Source organism: Corvus hawaiiensis, chromosome 2 (assembly GCF_020740725.1).
Source record: "Corvus hawaiiensis isolate bCorHaw1 chromosome 2, bCorHaw1.pri.cur, whole genome shotgun sequence".
NCBI lineage: Eukaryota > Metazoa > Chordata > Aves > Passeriformes > Corvidae > Corvus > Corvus hawaiiensis.
In genome coordinates this window covers 12041548-12062272 of record NC_063214.1, presented here as the reverse complement: position 1 = coordinate 12062272, position 20725 = coordinate 12041548, and positions in this window count along the sequence as shown.

Here is a 20725-nt window from a genome sequence, read left to right as displayed (position 1 = left end):
CCACGGGACTCCTGGTTTGGTATATGTATGTTGCAGTATCCCCACTGCAACATGCCCCTACATTTCCTCTCAGCTTTCTTGTCTTTTCCTTCAACTTGAGTCCGATTATTTTGAATTAATATGACCATAGTTGCAGAGCTTTCATTGTATACTTTTCCTTCGAGCATGGAGGCCCATTATTTAGGAGGAGGTTGCTTTTACCCTCAACATTTCCTCCTGTATGGTACTAACTTCACAAAAGTGCCTGCTTTTAATTGCAAAACTTTTGCTATTTCTATACCAAGCTGCAGACACTGGAATTCTCTACTCTGCAACGTGACTGTCTGTTCCTTTTCTGCTAGTTGGCTTCAGGCAACAAACACACGAGAATTTCAATTGTATTTTCATGTAATTTTCCTCTGTCTCATCGTTCCAATGTTTCAGACATTAGTTTTAAGACCATATGTTCCTTCCAGAGCATAAATACCTTAATTAAGATGTAGGCTTAAAACAATCCCTAAATAGATTGAAGAGGTCTGAACAGATTTTTTTAATTTAAGCAGAACTTCAAATTTTTTGCTAAAAGCTCTCAGGTTTTGTATATCATAAAAAAATAATCAGACTAAATCTCCTTGAAGATTTTATTTTAGACACTACTTTTAATCTGTTGGCACAGAACTGAATGAAAGAATGTTTTCTGAGAAAATGCTACTCAGTAGAATTGCAGAGTTTTCCACATTACAACGTGTCACAACCAGGCTTGAGAGAAGCAGTCACTATCAAATGAGCACCTGGTTTCTTTCTAAATTTGATGCCTTGCTTCTTAATAATACAAATCTTTTTTTGTTCATTTTTTGTTTGTTTTTCCCTCCCTTTTCTTGCTGCTCATGGCACTAGACAACATTATTAGGTCTGATTGAAACAGAATTGTGAAGTTCATAAAATAGATTTTTGCCTAAGCAGTAGTACAGGTTGCAAGACCTACAGCAATTTCTCAGACGTTATTGGGAAGATAAGAAGTTAAAATGCTATCAGACAAGCTTAACTATATGGAGGTGTGAATAGGAACTAATCTATGACAAGGAGGCTGAGAGGCATAAAAGTGTGGTCTATTCTTGGCACAATTTAGAAAAAACCAGAACCATTTTCTTCAACTATTTGCTAAGGGGAGAGTGAACTGTGAAGATCTGTCAGATACTCAGTGAGTTTTTTATAAAGACAAAAATGACAGAATTTTTAAGAGGTAAAATGAAGTCCCAGTGAAATAAATAGATGTCACTAAAAACAGTGACTACAAATGAGTCTGACATGGTCCAAATGAAATGGTCCAGGTGAGTCAGGCTCTCTAGGCTGATCTACACAACAAGCAAATGTAGCTTGTGGAGCAGATCAAGTCTGACCCCAGGAATCTGAACTCACAGATGATTCTAAGGTTTTCTGGTTTCATTCTGGTGGTAAGCTGAAGATCACCAACAAATTCACATATCCAAATTTTTGTCCCATTATACTTTTAAAGTTGTTCCTCATTATAAAACAGAAAACTTTCCAAAAAACCCCAAAATGTTTTAAAAATAAGGCTTCAATAATTTTTCTTTTTCACAATAAAACTTTTCAAGGCGCTATTTCAACATTTCTTTGAAGTGTGACAGTCTGAATCAATTGGACAGCATAGTGCTAAAAACCACCTTTTTTCCTGGAGGCTATTGTTATTTATCTGATGGTCTCAGAATTTTCAGCTGTTTCCTCATATCTAACCCTATACACCGCAATTTATATGGCCTGAGAAGGGAAAAGTAATTCATGTGACTCCTTTTGAGGGCTAAAAATCTTAATAATGCCCTGTGGCATGCTGCTCAATATGTGCATTTCCAGAGCCATCTGCTACCTGCAGTTCAACAGAGAACATGACTTGGCTACAGGAATCACTTTTTGCACAGAGACGTGCTCACACAGTTTTTACTGGCTGTTCTGAGGTTTCAGGAACACATATTGTTTTACTCCTTGAAGAAACTAATTCATTCACCACACCCTTTTCTAGAGGGAGCTGCCTGGCCAAATGTTTTCTTAGGCTTTGCATCAAAATTAAATATCCAAGGGTAACCACCTGCACATACGTGTGGCTCATGGTCAAGTGTTTAATAAATTCATTTCCATAAGGAAAAAAAGAAAATCTATACTACTTGTATTTTGTGTCTATACGCTAAATGTATCTAATTCAGACTAGCACTTAAATATCCCAAAAGGCAACAAGCAGCTCTTTATGTGAATGACACTTGACTTATGTTTGAAGAATATTTGGACTTTGACTTGGAAGCACTCAGACATAAGGGATGCACTAAAAAGGAAGAGATTCATTTTGAACAGATTACAGAAACCATGTGTGACAGTGTAGAACAAATGTTAAGTGCTTGGTTTGAACACAGTTGAGAAGGGCACTACTAGTATTTTATGCACAAAGCTTGCATAAACAGAAAAATGTATTTAATAACTTCTACCTTAACAGGTGACCCACATAATGTGTCAAATTGGTGGCAAAAGAAGGTATGTGAAATACTTAGGTGAAATGGATGCCATGGAATGATCTACTCCCTCATTTTCCACTGAACTTAGGCTGTAATTCCTCTACCAAGTAGTGTCAGTAACAAAGACTGAGTTCAAAGCCTAGAACTCCACTGCAAAACTTCAGACCAGTTTGTGTCTGTCCTATACACCAAAACCAGGAAAAAGTAAATATCCAATCCTTTATCCTGCGCTCATAAAGTTCAGTCCACCAAATCACTGTACTATGCATTTTTCTTTACTGTCCTCAAAAGAACAAAGATATCATGGAGCTTCACCACCTCTCATCTCTCTGGTCTGCCCATTCAACTATGCACAAGGTATCATCCAGCTAAGTTGCTATTAATTTCAGATCCAGAATGGCTGTGTTAACAGTTGCTTTTCTGCAAAGTCGTCCCCCTTTGCTGCCTTGAGCTTTAATGTTGATTAGATCTCAGCTGAACACCTCATCTCTGGCTGGCTCCAACAGTGAGAACCTGCTAAATAAAAAGGACCAAACCTCTGAACCCAGCTCAAGGCTCTTCTTCAGAGTAGCAAAAACTGTTGTCCTGAGGCCAAGAATAAAATAAATTAAACTAGAACAGGTAGGCTTTCTGCCTTGCTGGGGATCCCTACCTCCCTAACTGAAGAGATCCTGCATGCCCTGACCTATGGTAGCAGAAGGATGCTCACTTTTCCGAGACTACAGCAGTGATGGAGGAAGAAGCAGGTAGGTTCATGGTTGCTCTTCTGCAGAGCCTTTCCTTGAATCCGACTCCTTGTGCACGTCTCAGCATTTCCAACACTGGTGGTTAATGGGCTCAGCAGAATTGTTGAGGTCTATTCAGCAACACCTTTGAACTTTGTAGACTTTGTCAGCTGTACACTTCAGGTCACCAGAATGTCTCTCATAAATGAGCAATCAATGTCCAGCATTCTGTTCAAGCCCTAAATAAGAAAAGAATAAGTAAACTCAGAAATTAATTTTTCTCAGATACTTCTGAGTATCTGAATCGACTGTCTGCCAGATTTGGTAAGAGGAGGGATCCCTACTTTGTAAAGCACAGACACTGGGTCTCGTACTGGATTAAACCCTACAAGTTCCTTGGAAGTTGCAGGTCCCTCAGTACCACCTGTTTTGAAATTGAGGCGTAGTGCAGCTGCATTTTTTCTCTTGAAGCAAGAGCAGCTATTGATAAATAAGGGAAATCAGTCACTGGGACAGAGACTGACTCCAGTACAAGTCTATCCAGCAGAAACTTATGAGAATGCTTCAAGAATGGAATTGTGATCTAAACTTATTAGGGAATGCTATTGGATTTTTATTCTGTGATAAGATGATGCTTTCTGATTACCAAAGTCACCACACACTCAGGACAATCCACAGACTGGACTGGCTGTTATTTAAATGATGTCATAAGCCTGTGAAGTGTAATAGCCCTAATGGGCAGCAGGAATGAGTGTGGAGGGTAGGGAGAATTGATTAGCTGGTGGGATGCCAGTAAATACAAAGTGCTTAATCACAGGCAGACTCAGCACCTTGATCTCCCAATCAATAACACTTGCAGATTCAGAGCACTTGAGGAAGCCTTGGGTTTAAAGAGAAGATAAAAGGTGCTCTCTCTTTCTTATTTTTGCAATGTTCTATACATGTATATCTTATTTCATCCTAGGCTTTTACAATTTTGGATGAAGCAAACACTTCACCCATTTCAGAAAGAAAATATACAGCTGCTCAGTACCCGAGAGCAGATTAGGTCTTGGAATAAAGAGGGCATCATACCTCCTTGTAAAGCTGTGACTTGAGAAAAAAGGGATTTTGATGTTTAAACCTAAGCAAGTACTTAATTGAGATGGAGGCTAATTACCCATACCCTGGTAGAAGTTGTACAAAGTTTTTGAATGGGCATGGCACCAATCTGTACTGTGAGAGATGCCACCTTTAATATCCATCATTACCTTCAGTAATCAGGAGCACAGTAAAATCTGCAACTGGCCTAGGGAGGAATGAGCTAAAAAGAGGCACAGTTTGATTTTTCCTTTGGGCTAGAAAAAAAAAAAAGGAAGAATAAAACCCATACACAAGGCTTATGTTTCAGCCAGCAACCACTGAGCTGTCCCTGCTGTGAACTGATAACTGAGACTGATAACAAATGTAGCCTGACTCTATCAGCTGTACAGACTTATTGTGCTCAGCTGAAAATAGAAATAAAATCAAGTTGTGCCAAGGAAGGACCAAAATGGATTCTCAGAATACCGAGACCCCTGTGAACTTTGGCCATTTGGTTAATAGAAATGTTGGATGCAGACCATCTCAGGACAGGCTCAAAAAACATAAATCCCAACTAACACTGTGCTAGCTTAAGTCTCAGGGTTTTAATTTCATATCTGTAAATGTTGTTTGTCGACTTCAGGACTGAAAAACATAAATTAAATACCGAAGTAATATTGCAATGCAGTATTCAGCTTCAAATGCTCCACTAGAAAACAGAGAGGAGACTATATTTCTGTGATTATTTTTTATGATATACCTTTACTCTGTTCTTGTCATATATTGTTACAATTTTTGGCAAGCAACAAGCAGCTTACCCTTAGTAATTGAAAGATGTTTTCCAGCCTTAAGCTGGCTGCCTGCTGCCACATCTGATCTTGCGCTGCTGCTTGTGCTCATGAAATGAAAGGGCTGGGAGACAAAGAGCCACAGCCATCTTGGAGCTGGGCTGCAGGAAGCTGCTCGGGAAGTGGGAATTCACACAAACAGCCTGTCCCATCCTAAGTCACTCCTCTGTAGCTTAACATTGCTTCTCAGAGCCAATAAAAAGACTATGGGAGATTTCAACAATGGAAAGTTCACAATTCCCTCTGAAAGCTGAAAAGCAAAAAAAAGCAATAAATGTCTTCTTTTTTTACATCTTCATCCCAGTATGTTCCTGCAGGTCTCCTGCAGCTATTTCTCCCATTGTCTCCCATTGTACCATTTACCATTTCCCACAGGTTGGTGCTCTTATCAACATTCACCACGCATTTTCCATCTCTCCTCCGTGTAAATCCCCATAACCACATTCTATTCCTACATGTGGTGAAAAAGCTGCATTGCTGAGCACAGTGTTACACATGATATCTCCAGAGCCTTTGGGGATTTGAGGGACAATCTGATGGCATCATTGAGGGCATTTGAGGCATCTGATGCCTGCAGAGCCAAAACAATGAAAAATATTAAGCCTGAGACTGGAAAAAATAGAAAGACTCAACAAAGATAGTGGCTATAAACAAACAAAAAGACTAAAATTAGGGGTAAAAACAGAGAAAAAAAAGTGAAAAAGAAAAACATTTTTTTACCATGGAAACTATTGGTGCTACATATAGATAAAGGTCTTACAGCTTTTCCTTTTTATATCCCCTATTTACAGGGATTATGGAGCTCAGATGTGGAAAGTCTCTGAAATATGGCTTACAAGGTCTCAGGAAAGAAGCCTTACAAATAAATTTAACTCTTTCATTCTACAGTATAAAGCTATAAATGCTAACTAATTTTAAGAGCTATGCAAAAAAAAAAAAAAAAAAAAAAAGCTAGAACAACTTAGCACACTCCTTGAGTCTAAGTTAGATTTTTTTATTAATTATTTAAAAATTTGCTCAATCGCACCTGCAGATAATTCCATCTATTCAGACTCTTCACATGAGTTCAAAGTACAGCTATTTTTTATAAAATTGGTAGAGACAGACAGACATCCACTTGTATTTTTCTTTTTGGGCACTATACACTTCTTGAAGATGGAAGAGGAAGGTAAGAATCACTGGAGTTCCTTTGCCACTAGCAGGGTGTTTCTAGGCAAGGAAGACTCTCAGATTATCAAATTTGCAAGTGATCTTAAACTATCACATCCTCAAAGTAATGTAAAACCGCTTTGAAGCAGGAGTGGGTATCTTCTCCCTGGCTGGATGAAAACAACTTCTAGAATCCAGCTCTTCTTACAAGTGGTTGAAACTCCAAGTTGTAATTGGCCACCTGCAAATATTTTGCAGTATTTTCTTAAAAACAGCCATTTCCGCAAATATTCCTCTTATAGACTCACTCTTCCAATGGACTGTTTACAAAGAATAAATACAAAGTGTACATTAGAGCAGAGCAAATAAAAGAGGTGTCTGTTTGCAAACCTGTGGGCTACAGCAGGTTCACTTTTCTGTCCTCACATGTTCAAAACTACATTTTTATGGGAGTTTTACAGGTAGTCTTTTTGCTCTGTCTTCTTTTTAGCCACTCGCACCACATTTTTAGCAAGCGACAACTGTGTAAAAATATTTATATTTCTATGAAATTCAATATGCTCACAAGCAGACTTAAATGTTCATGGGCACACCTGGGGGCAGAGAGCATAGAAAGGACTACCTAGGCATCAGGAGTTAGAGTTCTGCATGTTACCAAACAGAATGGAATCAAAATATTTAAAGCCTTGGAACCCACATACTTGGGCACAAAAACAAATCCCTTTTCTCGTTTCCTAGAAAAAACTGAGGATGAAAACAGACTGCTGAAATAAAAGTAGTAATTTTCCTCCAAGTTTTTATTTGTTTCAATCTAGCCAGCATTTCAGTGCACCAGTGACCCTTTATACCTGTAAAATACTTTAAAAATGCAGATTTTTATTCTTAAAATAAAGTATTAAAATTTTAAAAAAATTAAAATATTCTTACTGTGGTATAAGATGCTCTGATAAGACAAAAATTACTGACAACTAGGTCATCAGAGAAAGGAGAAATCCATGCTTTCTGCATGGATCGGAAGCATTGAACTTTCCATGAGTGGTTCCAGCTTCAAATGCTGTTCAAACCTGTCCACATTCGAACCATCCAGCTGCAGTGCAAGAGGTGCTCATTTCTTGATGGAGATGTGCCAAGGCATACGGAACTGGGAAAAACTGCTCTTTGAAATACATGCTTTGGCACAGGGTGCTTCTTAACATGTCACAGCGACTAAAAAGAGGGAGAGAAAGTGCACTGAACTGGCAGATGTCAGTGGTTCAGTGCCTGTGCCGGCCAGGATTTGCTCTCGGAGGACAAGCTGGCAGAGCTGCCTCTGCACAGTGCAGTGCTGGGCTAAGACAGAGCACAGCGGCAGCAAGGTGAGGAACTGGGCAGGTTTAGAGATTTGGACCTATGGGTTTTTCTTAGAATATATTATTTTCCCCTTTTCTGTTAGATTCAGCATCCTCAGTGATGGGAAAGAAAGGATACAGGAAGTCACAGAATCATGGAATCAACTAAGTTGGAAAAGACCTTTGAGATCATGAAGTCCAATCTATGACCTAACACCACCTTGTCAACTAAACCATGGCACTGATTGCCACATCCAATCTTCTCTTAAACACCTTCAGGGACAGTGACTCCACCACCTCCCTGGGCAGCCATTCCAATGCCAAATCACCCTTTCTGTGAAGAACTTCTTCCTAATGTCCAACCTGAACCTCCCCTGGCACAGCTTAAGACTGCGTCCTCTTGTTCTGTCAGTGGTTGTCTGGGAGAAGAGACTGACCCCCACCTGGCTACAAACACCTTTCATGTTGTAGAGAGTGATAAGGTCTCCCCTGAGCCTCCCCCTCCCCAGGCTAAACATCCCCAGCTCCCTCAGCTACTTCACATAAGGCTTATGTTCCAGACCCTTCACCATCCTTGTTGCCCTTCTCTGGACAGGCTCCAGCATCTCAACGTCCTTCCTAAACTGAGGGGCCCAGGACTGGACACAGCGCTTGTGGAAATACTCACAGCTTTTTACCGACTAGGCCCGTAGTTCAATGCCTTAGAAAGCCTCGGGCAGCCTAGAGAGGTAGCATGGGCAATCCAGCATTTCAGTAGCTCTGAAAGCAGCAATAGTAGCTGCAAAGCTGATACCACCAGCAGAAGCAAAGAGGGAGAAATACAGTCTTCAGCTTGCCTAATTCCTGCAATTAGAGCTCTCAAACAGAGACAGAAGCACACAGATGTTTGCAGAAGGATTGCAAACCAAAGAGGGTGGGCTCCCTCGTGGGTTCTTCTTTTATTCGGAGAAGGGGAAAGGGGCGGACCCGGGGTGACCGGCCAATCAGACACTGCTAAAGAGTTTGAGTTACATTCGGTTTTGCCAGCGCTTGGAACAAAGGAGTTCAGAACACATGGCAGAGGCAAGGCCTGGCTTGTCTTGGGGAGGGGGAAGGGAAGCTTGGAACAGGCAGCAACAGGCGCTCAAGGTGTGGCCTAACCAGTGCTGCGTGCAGGGGAAGAATTCCCCTGGTCCTGCTGGCCACACTATTCCTGATACAGGCCAGGTGCCTTTGGCCTTCTTGGCCACCAGGGCACACTGCTGGCTCATGGTGGCTGTCAACCAGTTCCCCCAGGTCCCTTTCTGCCTGGACACTGCCAGCCACACTGTCCCCAGCCTGTAGCACTGCAGGGGGTTGTTGTGACTAAAGTGCAGGACCCAGCACTTGGACTTGTTAAGCCTTACATTTTTGGACTTCGCCCATGTATCCATATCCCTCTGCAGAGCCTTCCTACCCTCCATCAGATCCACACTGACTCCCAACTTGGTGTCATCTGCAAATTTACTGATGGTGGACTCAATCCCCTCACCCAGATCATCAATGAAGATATTAAACAGGACTGACCTGGGGGACACCACTGGTGACTGGCCACCAACTGGATATGGCACCACTCACCACCACTCTCTGGGCCCGGCCATCTAGCCAGTTCTCAACCTAGTGAAGAGTGCACCTGTCCAAGCCATGGGCTGATGGCTTTTCCAGGAGCATGCTGTTGAAGGCTTTGCTGAAGTCCAGGTAGACACATCCACAGCCTTCCCCCCATCCACCAGGTGGGTCACCTGGTCATAAAAGGAGATCAGGTTGATCAGGCAGGACCTGCCCCTCCTAAACCCATACTGGCTGGGTCCGATCCCCTGGCCATCCTGTAGCTGCTGTGTGATTGCACTCAAGATGATATCTCTTCAATAAGCTTGCCAGGCATCCAGGTCAGGCTGATAGGCCTGGAGTTACCCAGATCCTCTTTCTTGTGGATGGACATCACATTGGCCAGCTTCCAGTAATCTGGAACCTCCCTGGTTCACCAGGAGTGATGATAAATGATGGAGAGCAATTTGGTGAGCTTTGAAAAAAACCCTTGTGGTTTCTGTTTCCAGAATAGTTTTTGTTCCACAAATAAAGTAGACATACAAAGCTCAAACTCTGTAATTTTTGCTACTTACTCATTTGTGCTGAACTATTGGATAAAATTTCTTCATTATTTTCATAACCCATATATGTCTGGGCAGGTGAGGAGCTATCTAAATGTCATTGACTTTAATTTTCAAAAAGAAAACCCCCCTCACACAAACACAACCCTTTCAAGAAAAGGGGAAATGAGTGGTGTATTGCCTTAAGCTGGAGCCATGCTGCAAAACTGCCATGTTCAAGATAGATGCAAGTTTTGGGATGGAACATAATTCCAGAAAAAATCAGCTGCTTAAATCCAAAAGAAATTTCAATTACACTGATAAAATTCTGCCTTTTAAATGCATCTCACCTTTCTTTTCACTCCAACTTCATGCCCTTCATCTGCTGTAGAAATCACAGTATATACAAGAATGAAGACGCTGGGAAAGATGTGCTCTTTAATACCTAATTGCAACAGATACTTAAAACTGAAGATACATATGTAACTTTTCCCAATGTGTTTATGCTGTATGACTTTGCAATGTATAAGAAAATTGGGGTTCCCTGAGAGCAATACTAAATAAAAGCCTGACTGTTTGCATTTGCTGTTTTGCCACAAGTTAAGTGTCAAATGTATTTTAAGTCATTTGAGTCACTTCACATAGAGTTTCTAAAATCTACAACCATAAAAAGTTATAGCAATTTGATTGGCAGCATGCTTTTGAATGTAATTAATACAATGAAAATAAAACATGAAGAACTGTGACTGATTCTGTGCGTGCATGTCTGCTTGATACAGGAATAGCACTAAACCCCCAAAGTAAAAAAGCTACTATTCACAACATTGGTTATCCAACTTCACCAGAATATAATTGGTCCTCAGGGAGTACAACACAGAGGAATGGGTAAAATACCTAGAAGAAAGGAAAGTGAGAGTAGGAATTTTAAAAATGCAATTATTTTATGGTATCTAAAATAATGATTGTTGAAGACAGCTCTTCTTAATTTGTTTTGATGAAAGTAGAAAATGGTGTTTCAAATCTATTTATTGTAAATGTGGTTATTAGTGGAAAAAAACCACTAATTTAAAAGAGGCTGAAACTTATCTATAGGTACTCCAACTACTTCTGAGAAGACAGTTTTCATCAATTACTTTTTGCAATTGCAAAGAAAACAAAACCATCTGAGCAGTCCAGCTTTTTATACTCAATGTTTCTATGGATGTTTAAGGACTGCATGGACAACAGGGAGTAGCTTCATTTTTACATACTTGCAGAACTGTGGGAGTGCCTTAGGATGACTTCCAGCCCTCAGTACTCTTGAAGATATTGAAGGACCAGACTGAAAGATGATTTGGGTGAATACCTTGGGAAAGGTGGGTTTCAGAAATTGATGAGGTGCCATATGACATGTAACAACCTGCTCCAAAGCTCCATTACTGAGTTTCTTATCCCTGGGATTTTAAGATTACATGTTTGTGCTGATGGCATGCATTTTAAAAGACTATCATCATCCCGGTTGTTGCTGTGCTAGTTCTGCCAGGCCCTACAAAACAAAGAGACTTTTTGTGCCCAAGAGAGTTCATAAATAACTTAGTGACGAGAGACAGTAAGCAGATATGATGAAGAGAAGGAGCAGCAGGGAACACTGACATGTTTCTGCACAGGGGACAAGTGGCACTCACTGCAGGCAGAGCACCTAACTGCTGTCCAGTGTTTCGTGGGCATGTCCAAGCAGACAGGTCTGAATGAGAGGTCTAAGCGAGGATAGAGCACCACCTCTGGTGCTTTTTGCAGCTTCTACAAAGATTCCACCTCCCTTAGGCCAGCTTCAGTCTCCCTAGGTATTGAGGACAGCCCTTGGGCACCTGATGGGGAACAAATCCAAACGGGAGAGAAGAGGCAGGACAGGAAGAAGAGCAAAGGTCATTTGCATAAAAAGACAAGGGAAAGAGGGACAGGATAGAAACAAGGGTTGCAACAGAGGGAAAATTTCTGCAAAAGGGAAGATAAAGCAGAGCAGGAAGGATCTCCAGTTCTGGAACTGAATTACTAAGTTGAAAAACACATTCTGTGTAAAATATATTTTGATGGCTCCATAACTAGTAGGTAGCACCATGAACAATGAGTCTAAAAGCCTCTGTCTGGTTGAAGACATGGAGATCACTAAAGTTCAAAAATCAAACATTTTGTTTACTTTTTGTCAGGTCTGAAAAGTACAAGGAATTACATTTAGAAGTACATAGAGGGGTTACTATGCCACAGACTTAAAAGTTAGGAGAAAATAGGAACCCCAAGGTGATCTGTGCAACATCATTCCAACCCCTGGAAGCAAATGTGATATTTCCTTCTATGTTCCCAGAGAATTTTTGTCTTTTCATGACTTCTACTGAATCCCATGTGTCACCCATCTGTGTGGCCTCACAAGTGCTCAGATTGAGAGAAAAACAAAGATACTTAAGAAATTTTCACTATGAAATGAGTTAAGGGGGCTGCTGTAAAATATTCCTTTAAGGTAAATGTTATCACTTTTAACAGCAGTAACAAATTATCTGCAGGTATCTCATGTTCTGCTATTTAAAGTAAGATAAGTACAAACACTCATCCTCATACCTTAATTAAAAAACTCTAAGTGTTATGCTTTTCCTCAAAACGGATGACACTCACTTGATTGCTGTAAGCATAACCACACTCAGCTTTAACCACAACAAATTATCCATCACTCCACATCTTATGCTGTTAATGGCAATGTAAGTACAATCTTCAAAAGCATCCAGTAATGGCAGACTAAAGGCTGTTTCATTGCCTGTCCAAAAATAGCAGAAAACTACCTTTTATATCATTCCAAGGACTCTGCACTTTCTAGAAAATGTATATCTTAGTCTTATCTGCAGCTTGTCAGACAAAAGCCGTATGTCTTAGAAGTTCTAATATGCCCTGTGCTTCAGGCAGGCTTGGTTTTCCAAACATGTAGTGGGAGCTTATTATCTTGAATTAAATTTGTTAGCTCTGCAATGTAAAACTGCCTACAATATACTTCGGTGTTACTGTGTTGTATTGACAGAAAATACTAAAATGGGAAATGTAACTGACGGATGCAGTGTGGAGTTGCCACTGGAAGGACTAAGAAGCGAAGGATGTCCTAATGGAGCAAGAACAATGGACATTAAATAAAAAACTGGGATTTTGTCCAAGACAGGACAAAATAGAGACTGTTTCTAGTATTAGCTGTTCAAATATTGTGGCACTAATGGAGCACAGGGACTACCATGCTGAGAAAGACCAAGGAATAGTACCAAAATTTGCTCTTCTACCAATCATATACATGAGATATTTAGGATGAATGATCAAGCCTCAAATGACACACACTCTAATTGTGGATTATACAGGGTCAGAAGGCGAGTTTCTTCTGACCTCGGCTACCCTGCTTGTGCTGTGAAATATGGAGAAATTCTTTAATTTTCATTGATGGCTATAACAGTAGTTTGCACCCTCATTTATATTTACCTTTCCCTATTAGCTGATACGATCTCCTGTTAACAGGATTAAAAGGCTCTGAAATACACAAATAGATCATTAGGGACAAATTACATTTGTAACTAATGCGATTCTTAAGGCTCGGAAGTGATAATCATCAGATGGTGGCAGACAAAGAAACCCCAAGAAAATCCTTTAAAAACCATGGCTGAACTTGCAATTAAGATGAAACTAAATTTATTCCATGTCAGCAGCGTGTTCATTGCCTTGGCTTCCACTGCAAGGGGCATGCCCAGTCCCTCCAGGATCGGAAGGTAATGCTATATTCCCCTTGAAGCCAAAGGGAAATTCCCTCCTGAGAGTCTGTGCCACAGGCCCAGGTGATGAGGCAGCAGCAGCTCCATTCCTCCCCTGTTGATCTGGCCCTAAGGCTCTTTCCTTGGCTTTACTGCTTCAGTCAGCCAGCCCTTTGCAGCTTGGCTCCCGCTCCAAACCCCCAGCTAGAGGTGCTTTCACAAATTCTCCCATAACCTCTCATGTTCAACATGCTACTGCTGTCCCATGGGAGGTTTTTGCTAATATCTTTGTGTTCTGAACCTGTGTTTCCTCTCCCCACACTTCTTTTCCTTTTTCTTTTGGGCTCCCCCTCATGAGGAGCTTTTTCAAAAGCTTTTCCCAAATAATTTTGTTGATAAAGCTGTCCTTCCTAATTCTTCTTCCAGTTGAGAGAATATTCACTGCTTTCTGTGAATTCCATTAGGTACACTCAGGTTGTTCTTTCCATGAACATTTGTCAGCCTTAGATTTCTCTGCAATCTGTTTTTATTGCTACTTTAGATTCCACCTCCTGATTGGATGCTTTGGGCTAGTGGGCATCTTTTTTTCGTATTCATTCACCTTTTTTTCAGCTTTCATTCTAAAAATAAACAACTCAGGTATCTGTGGGCTGGGTAATGAAACCACCAAAACAGTCATTTGGGAAATGAAAACAGAGCAAGGCAATTTTGGAGCAAGACTTACCAAGCACAGTCACACAACACAGATGGAATAATCTGAAAAGTTTAGTGGCCATATTCCCATTTCTAATTGACTATGTTTTTTACAAACTTGCAGCTGTTTTAATATATAAAAATAAATATCATCAGTTGGAAGTTGAACAAGAATCATGAACTTCCCAATCTATTGTATACTAGCCTCTTGAAGAAAATGTACAGAGAAAAACCCCATGCTTATTTAGTAATATTTTACTGGTTACTGGGTATATTTAGATTTTTATATGTTTGTTTTTACTAGATCCAGACACCCAATCATGAAGAAAGGAAACATTCTTTCCTGACATAGCACTTTAGACAGATTAGGGGTGACAGTTTGTGCAAACTGCAAACTTTATTATACCTTGGGCATTTCACATCAAACTTATGACATATATCATGTATAATAAGTGGGAAAATACACTTATAGATAATAAATTAGAAAAGTAACATAGGTTAATAGAAATCTGCATGCCCCAAAAGACAAAGAAGTGGAACTCACCTGACACGTTGACATTACATGTAAGCCTTAAGTGTATTCATGTCCTCTAGGCATTCCAAAGCCATATCAGCTGTAGATGGAACATACTTGTGCCTCAAATAAACCCCTGAATGTCCAGGAACTCTGCAGTTTTCTGATCTCTAACTTCTTATAAATTAGCCTGTCTGAAAGTGGGATATAGTAATAAAACTGACCAAGAAAACAAATTTCTAAACAACAGAAAAATGAGTGCACGTTGCACAGTGTCAAGGCTTGGCTGATGACATGACACTTCCCAGATGGCCCTCAGCTCACTTGGATTGCTAAATCACTCTAGAGTACCTGGTAAAGGACCAGAGTCTTTAGAGAGTGAAAACTCTTCTGGGCCTGAGCAGGAACCTGCAGGGTCATGTTTTGATAATCCAGAAGAACAAGTTGCTCAGAACTGACTGCTCCTCTATTCTGGACAATGACCAGGTCTGTAGTAGGAAGCCTAGATCACAGTCAAAAGCTCTTCAGCACAGTAAGAGGATGGCTGCACTGAGTTACATTTCAAATATCCCACCATGAGAATTCCACCATATTTTTCCCCAGCAGCCAGAGAAAGCAGGTCAAGGATGTCATTTCATACACATTCACACACGCACGCACACATTGCTGACTCAGGAGCAGCTTTAACTGAAGTAATAACCGGGGGGAAGTTGCAGTTGCTTTAAACTAGGGGGAAAGGAACTAAACATCAAAAAGTTAGAAGTCCATGCAGCTTCAAGCCATTGTTTCACACACTCACAAAAGGTGGTTAGATGGAGACACAGCAGGTGTAAAAACAAAATCTGCCCCTAATGGCTGTGCTGGAAACCAGCTTTTGTTTGAGGTAGGTTAAGTATAGCTCTTGAGCTGTTTCATGGTGAGGATATTTCCCCCTAAGGTAATGTGTCAGGTATTGATAAGTTTGTTTTAAATTCTATATAATTAAAGCAGTAAATAGAATACTGACATGTCTGTGACCCGAAACACCATTTAACAGATAAGTACGTGTGGGACTGTGTTACAAAAAACATGCAAAGCATAAGCCAGAGGTCAGTCAAGGTCCTCTGCTCTCAGTGACATTACCTATTTACTCTAAATCAAGCATCAGCATTAAAACTGCAGGAAGAAAGCACCCCTCCTCCCTGCAGTACTGGGACAGATGGAATAGACCTCCAGCTGGAGCCTTTTCAATGTTTTTCTGGATGGAACTGATATCTCCAGAAATTAAAAGCTGTATCTACTCTTTTTTTTTTTGCTCTTGTGGTAAGTATGCTAATTGGATAAAACAAGCACAGACAGTTGCAAACCCATTAGTACAAGATATACTGTTTAATATCCACTCTAGCCATGAAAATTATTCTGTTTGTGTTAGAAAAGAGAAGCCAAGGAGAAAGGTCATTACATTGTGTCTGCAGCTTTCGCTCCTAATATGTGATTCTCATTTCTCAGTAAAGGGAAAATCAATACTCCTCTAAGTTGCCTTGGATTCAAAAAATGTAGAGCTTTTACCCACGGTGTGGTAGCAATTTAGAATGATCATGACATATATTATGCAATGCTGGTTCTTACAAAGCTCTGAACTTCATGTTGACATTTTTAATTGTGCCATTGAGTCTTGTCCAAAATTGCAAAATAGAAACACTTTAAGTGCGATGATATTTTAGTAGAAATTTAGCTCTCTCCATTATGAGCTGCCTCTTAACACCAGGCTGTTCTCAGCTTTGATTTAGGTGCGAGGTTTTACTCTCAAAGCTGGAAGATTAAAGGCAGCCATGGCATCCAGGATTTGTGACAATAACAGACGAGGTACTGATCAGATTCATACATTTATTAGGGTTTACAAACCAAGAGGCTATATCTGTAGCAGAGACACACAGGTAACTTGTTTCCTTTTTTTCTCTTTTGGTTATCATATTCTCAACCATTTAGGCTGGAAAGACTGAGAAAAACAGCAAGGCATTACTGAAAATGATAAGGAAATATAACCATAATTTAGGTTCATTATAGCATATTAAGAAATGCTACATACATTCTAGAAAAACCCAGCAAACTAGTGACACAGCTGGGCACAAAGGAACAATGAGAAGAAACAATGGAGACATGTACTGTGGAGTAGGAGCTCTTACTGCCAGATGTGAAGGAGCAACTATGCTCACTGTAAGGGAAAGCCTGGAGTCAGCACCTGGAGGTACAATCACTCTCTAAATCAGGACATGGCACACTTCAGCAGTAGTCGCCAACAAAGAGTTAACAAAGAGAAGTTAAGGATGTTTCTCATAAGAAGAAACCTCTTGCAAAAAAATTCCTCAGGCTTAAAGAGATCCGTATCATCCCTGACATCACAAACTCAGTGTTCAGCACTAAGCCCACAAGCCCCATGTCTTTGGCACACAGTTTCCGTCTAGACAAACACATTTAAACATGTATGCAAACCTCTCTTTGAGCATGTGTTGGAGAGATTTGATGCTGTGCACCCAAGGAGAAGCTAACCCCATTCTGGAGGGCAATTTCTTCCTGCCGTTGCTGGGCCAAGCCATGTTAGGGGCTGAACAAGGCCCTGCATGAAAGCTATTATTCACCACTTAGGGGGGAGCTCAGATCTGGATCCAAATCCCGATCCTGACTCATCAGCCCACAGCAATAGGACTTCCTTAATTTCAGCCTCAGATGCCAAGTTATGTATTACCTTTAACCACACTTACTAGTTTTTTTCTCTTTTTTTTTTTTTTTAATATAGAACACAGAATTTTAAGTAGATGTATGTAAAAAAAAAAACCAACCCAACAAACCCTCCCAAAAAATTGCCATTGCCACCTGCTCCTTTCCCCTCACCATCACTCACTAAAGACACCATCTGGGAATGACTAGCAACCAGAGCAGGGAGTGAGCAGTCCATATGTTAAAATTTAAAATTTGACAGCCCTATTCTGGCCTTTCCATCACCCACTATTTTTCTGTTTTACAGTTTCGGTACTATAACTAGTCTCTCCAATGTTTGCAAGGACTAAAACATTTTTTTTTTTCATTGTGGATAGATCTTTATTTTACATTAAATCTTTAATTTAAGTTGAAATTCATCAATTTTTCTCCACTCTCAGACTTCTTCCAAAAATTTAATGTGAAACAGGATGAGATATTTAATTATCAAAACCTGTGGCAATTACTGTACAGCTCATGTATTAAATTATTAGACTAGAGAGATGAGAAAAAAGCACAGTTCTCTCTTCTTTTGCATTAGTTTGTGAGTGTGACAGACCTCTGGGTACTGTTAATAATTTTTCTCAAATTTTTCTTGCTCAAAGCCAGAAAGAAATCTACATAACTTTTTTTCCTCTTCTCATTTCAATCCCCAAATCCCATCTTGTGGATTTGCCTTATCATTCACATACATCCAAAGTGTGGTGAGACTCTTAAGCAAAAGCAAGGTAAAATTTTTAAAAAAGCAAAATGTATTCATATCACATAAAAATAAGCAGGAGTAATCCAAAGGAAGAAGCTGAAATGATACTTGTTTCTTACTTACTATCCCTGGTCCAAACTTTTACAGACTAATTCATCTTATAATAATGAAACTTATAGATTGTACCTCTTTAAAGTTTTTTGTTGTACACTCATGTGGGGGAGATTATAATCTAGGCTCAAGCAGATGGACAAAAAATTACTGGTGAAAAAGGCCAGATACAAACTTTTATATGTACAAAACAAAGCCAGACTGAAGCATTCCACTGAATATCAGCAGATCTAGTACATTTATCTTTTGAATGGGTACATTTGTTTAAAAAGCACCAAAAGATTTTGTAAGACCATATATGAACATCTGAAAGAAGTTGAGACGTTGCAAGACTTGACTATTACATACTGAATAAAACCAGCACCCAATAAGACTCTTTGAAACTGAAACTATATTAAGCATTTACTTTAAAATAAACCCTGCAACTACACCTGATAAAAGCTTCTGAACGCTTTTGTACTCCACTCATAACCCTTTCAAGGTTATTTGGTGCCAAGCCAAATATTATTAATGCAACTCAGGAAGTGTTCTGACTAGGCAGACAGCACAGTGGGGGATCTCAAAGATTTGCATGAATTCAAGGAAATGTGAGGAGAGAAAGATGAAGCTCATCAGAATACCTGTTGGAGAAACACAATTCACACTCTTTAAGGGTCTTGTGTGCTTCCTGGCCATTGTCATTTTAACATTCAGTTTGTCAGTAAATTTCTAAATTTTAAACTTCCACGCGGACTCAAGAGTTTATTGATAAAGTATTTGGTCATAATATACATTACTGGGAGTAAAAATCTAAGAGGGTAAGGATCAGATTCTGCCATCTGGCTAAAGGTAAAAAGCAGCAACCTCTGCCACAGAGTTTTTACCTTGAGATGTCCCTACTGAAAGGGCAGCATTAGGCAGGAATTAGCACTATACAGAGAGTTATTTCTTTTAGCCACAGACTTCTGAGATTTACAGCTGAAGAACTAGGATATTGTTTTAGTGAGACCCTATCCTGTAAAAGGCACATATTTTATACCTGTTCTCCCTCCTCCCCTTGTATTTTGGAACCCTACTGGTGTGGCTGCCAGCTGTGACCAGACTGTCAATTATTTGACTCCCTCACTGAATGGTTGGATCACATCCAAGGCTTCTTATTTACAAGGCTAAAACAAAATCCAGGTCCCTTTTGTTTGTATACAGGTGCTCAATTAGGAGAGATCCTATAGGGAAACAATTTTTTATTTGAACCATAAAAGACATTCTCTTTAATCTGAAACGTCAGCAAAAAATGAGGGGCTGCTTCATGTCAGGAGGAAAAGGAGTAGTGGAGTCACGATTTCACTGATTCAGTTCAGTTTCCTCAAAAATTACTTATTAAGCCCAGAAAAACACAAGAGAAGGCAATGTTTAATCTCACTTTCAAGTCTTTTTCAGTCAGAACTGAGTTCCAGAAGCTTTGTTCCTGTTGCAGTTTTGCCTTCTGATAGCTTTGCTTTCTGACACCTCCGAACCCTTGCGAAAGAAACCTCTCCAAGGCCCTTCTGACTCTGCTCCGAGCAGGAACTTGCCCCTGCTTGGGAGTGAGAGCCCAGGACTTACTGTTACGTCCCCCTCAGGTAAAAGAGGGGAGTTGTGCTGCCTCCCCCAGCCATGGGAACCGATGAAACAGTGACTTTGAATCCGTAGGCTTCTCTACGAGGTGTTTTAAGGAGCTTTACTGAGGAAGCAAATGGGCCTAAAGAAGAAATTCAGAGCCCTTCTTTGGGCATGGTCATTACAATCACAAACTACTGGTCCAAGAATTGGTAATGGAAGAGTTTTCCACAGTTTTGTCAAAGCCAAAGCATTCAGTAAAATTTTCCTTTAAGAAATGCTAAAATTTTGTTTAGGATGCAATTTTCATTGGGATGTATTTTTTATCTTTCCTTTTTTATTCTTTTTTTCAGTGTGACATGAGATCAGGGAGAAAAAGCCTAAAATAATGTTATTTTTTGAAATTCTGTTTTTTCTTGTATCATGTCATTGCAATATAACATGTATTTTGACTTTGTGTCATACTTTAATGTACAGTGGGGCAGCAGAAGTTTGAAAGTTGTTCTGTTGTCTCACTGGTGTGCTGTGGTATTAGAACTGTTACTGCTACTAGCAAGAACTAGTTAAGCATTATTATATATTATGAAACATATAACATATGTTTATGTTTGAAGTTCCTCTTGTCACATTAAAACTTTGACAGCCATACTTTGAAATAAGCATTGCCTACCAGAAAAAAAATTCTTAGATATTTCTCTGAATATTTTTTCATAGAAAGATAACTCAAGGTCAACAAGAAGATATCAACAACAGAGGAAAACATAATTTGCCATAGAATAAAAGCTGAAGAACAACCAGTACAATCGTATGGGTGCTATCATATGTTATCATAGAGGTGTATAGCAATTTAAAAACATAAACAATAAAGAAATTATCATTAGAATTCAGAAATGTAAAAAATGGCAAATGACTGTGAGTAT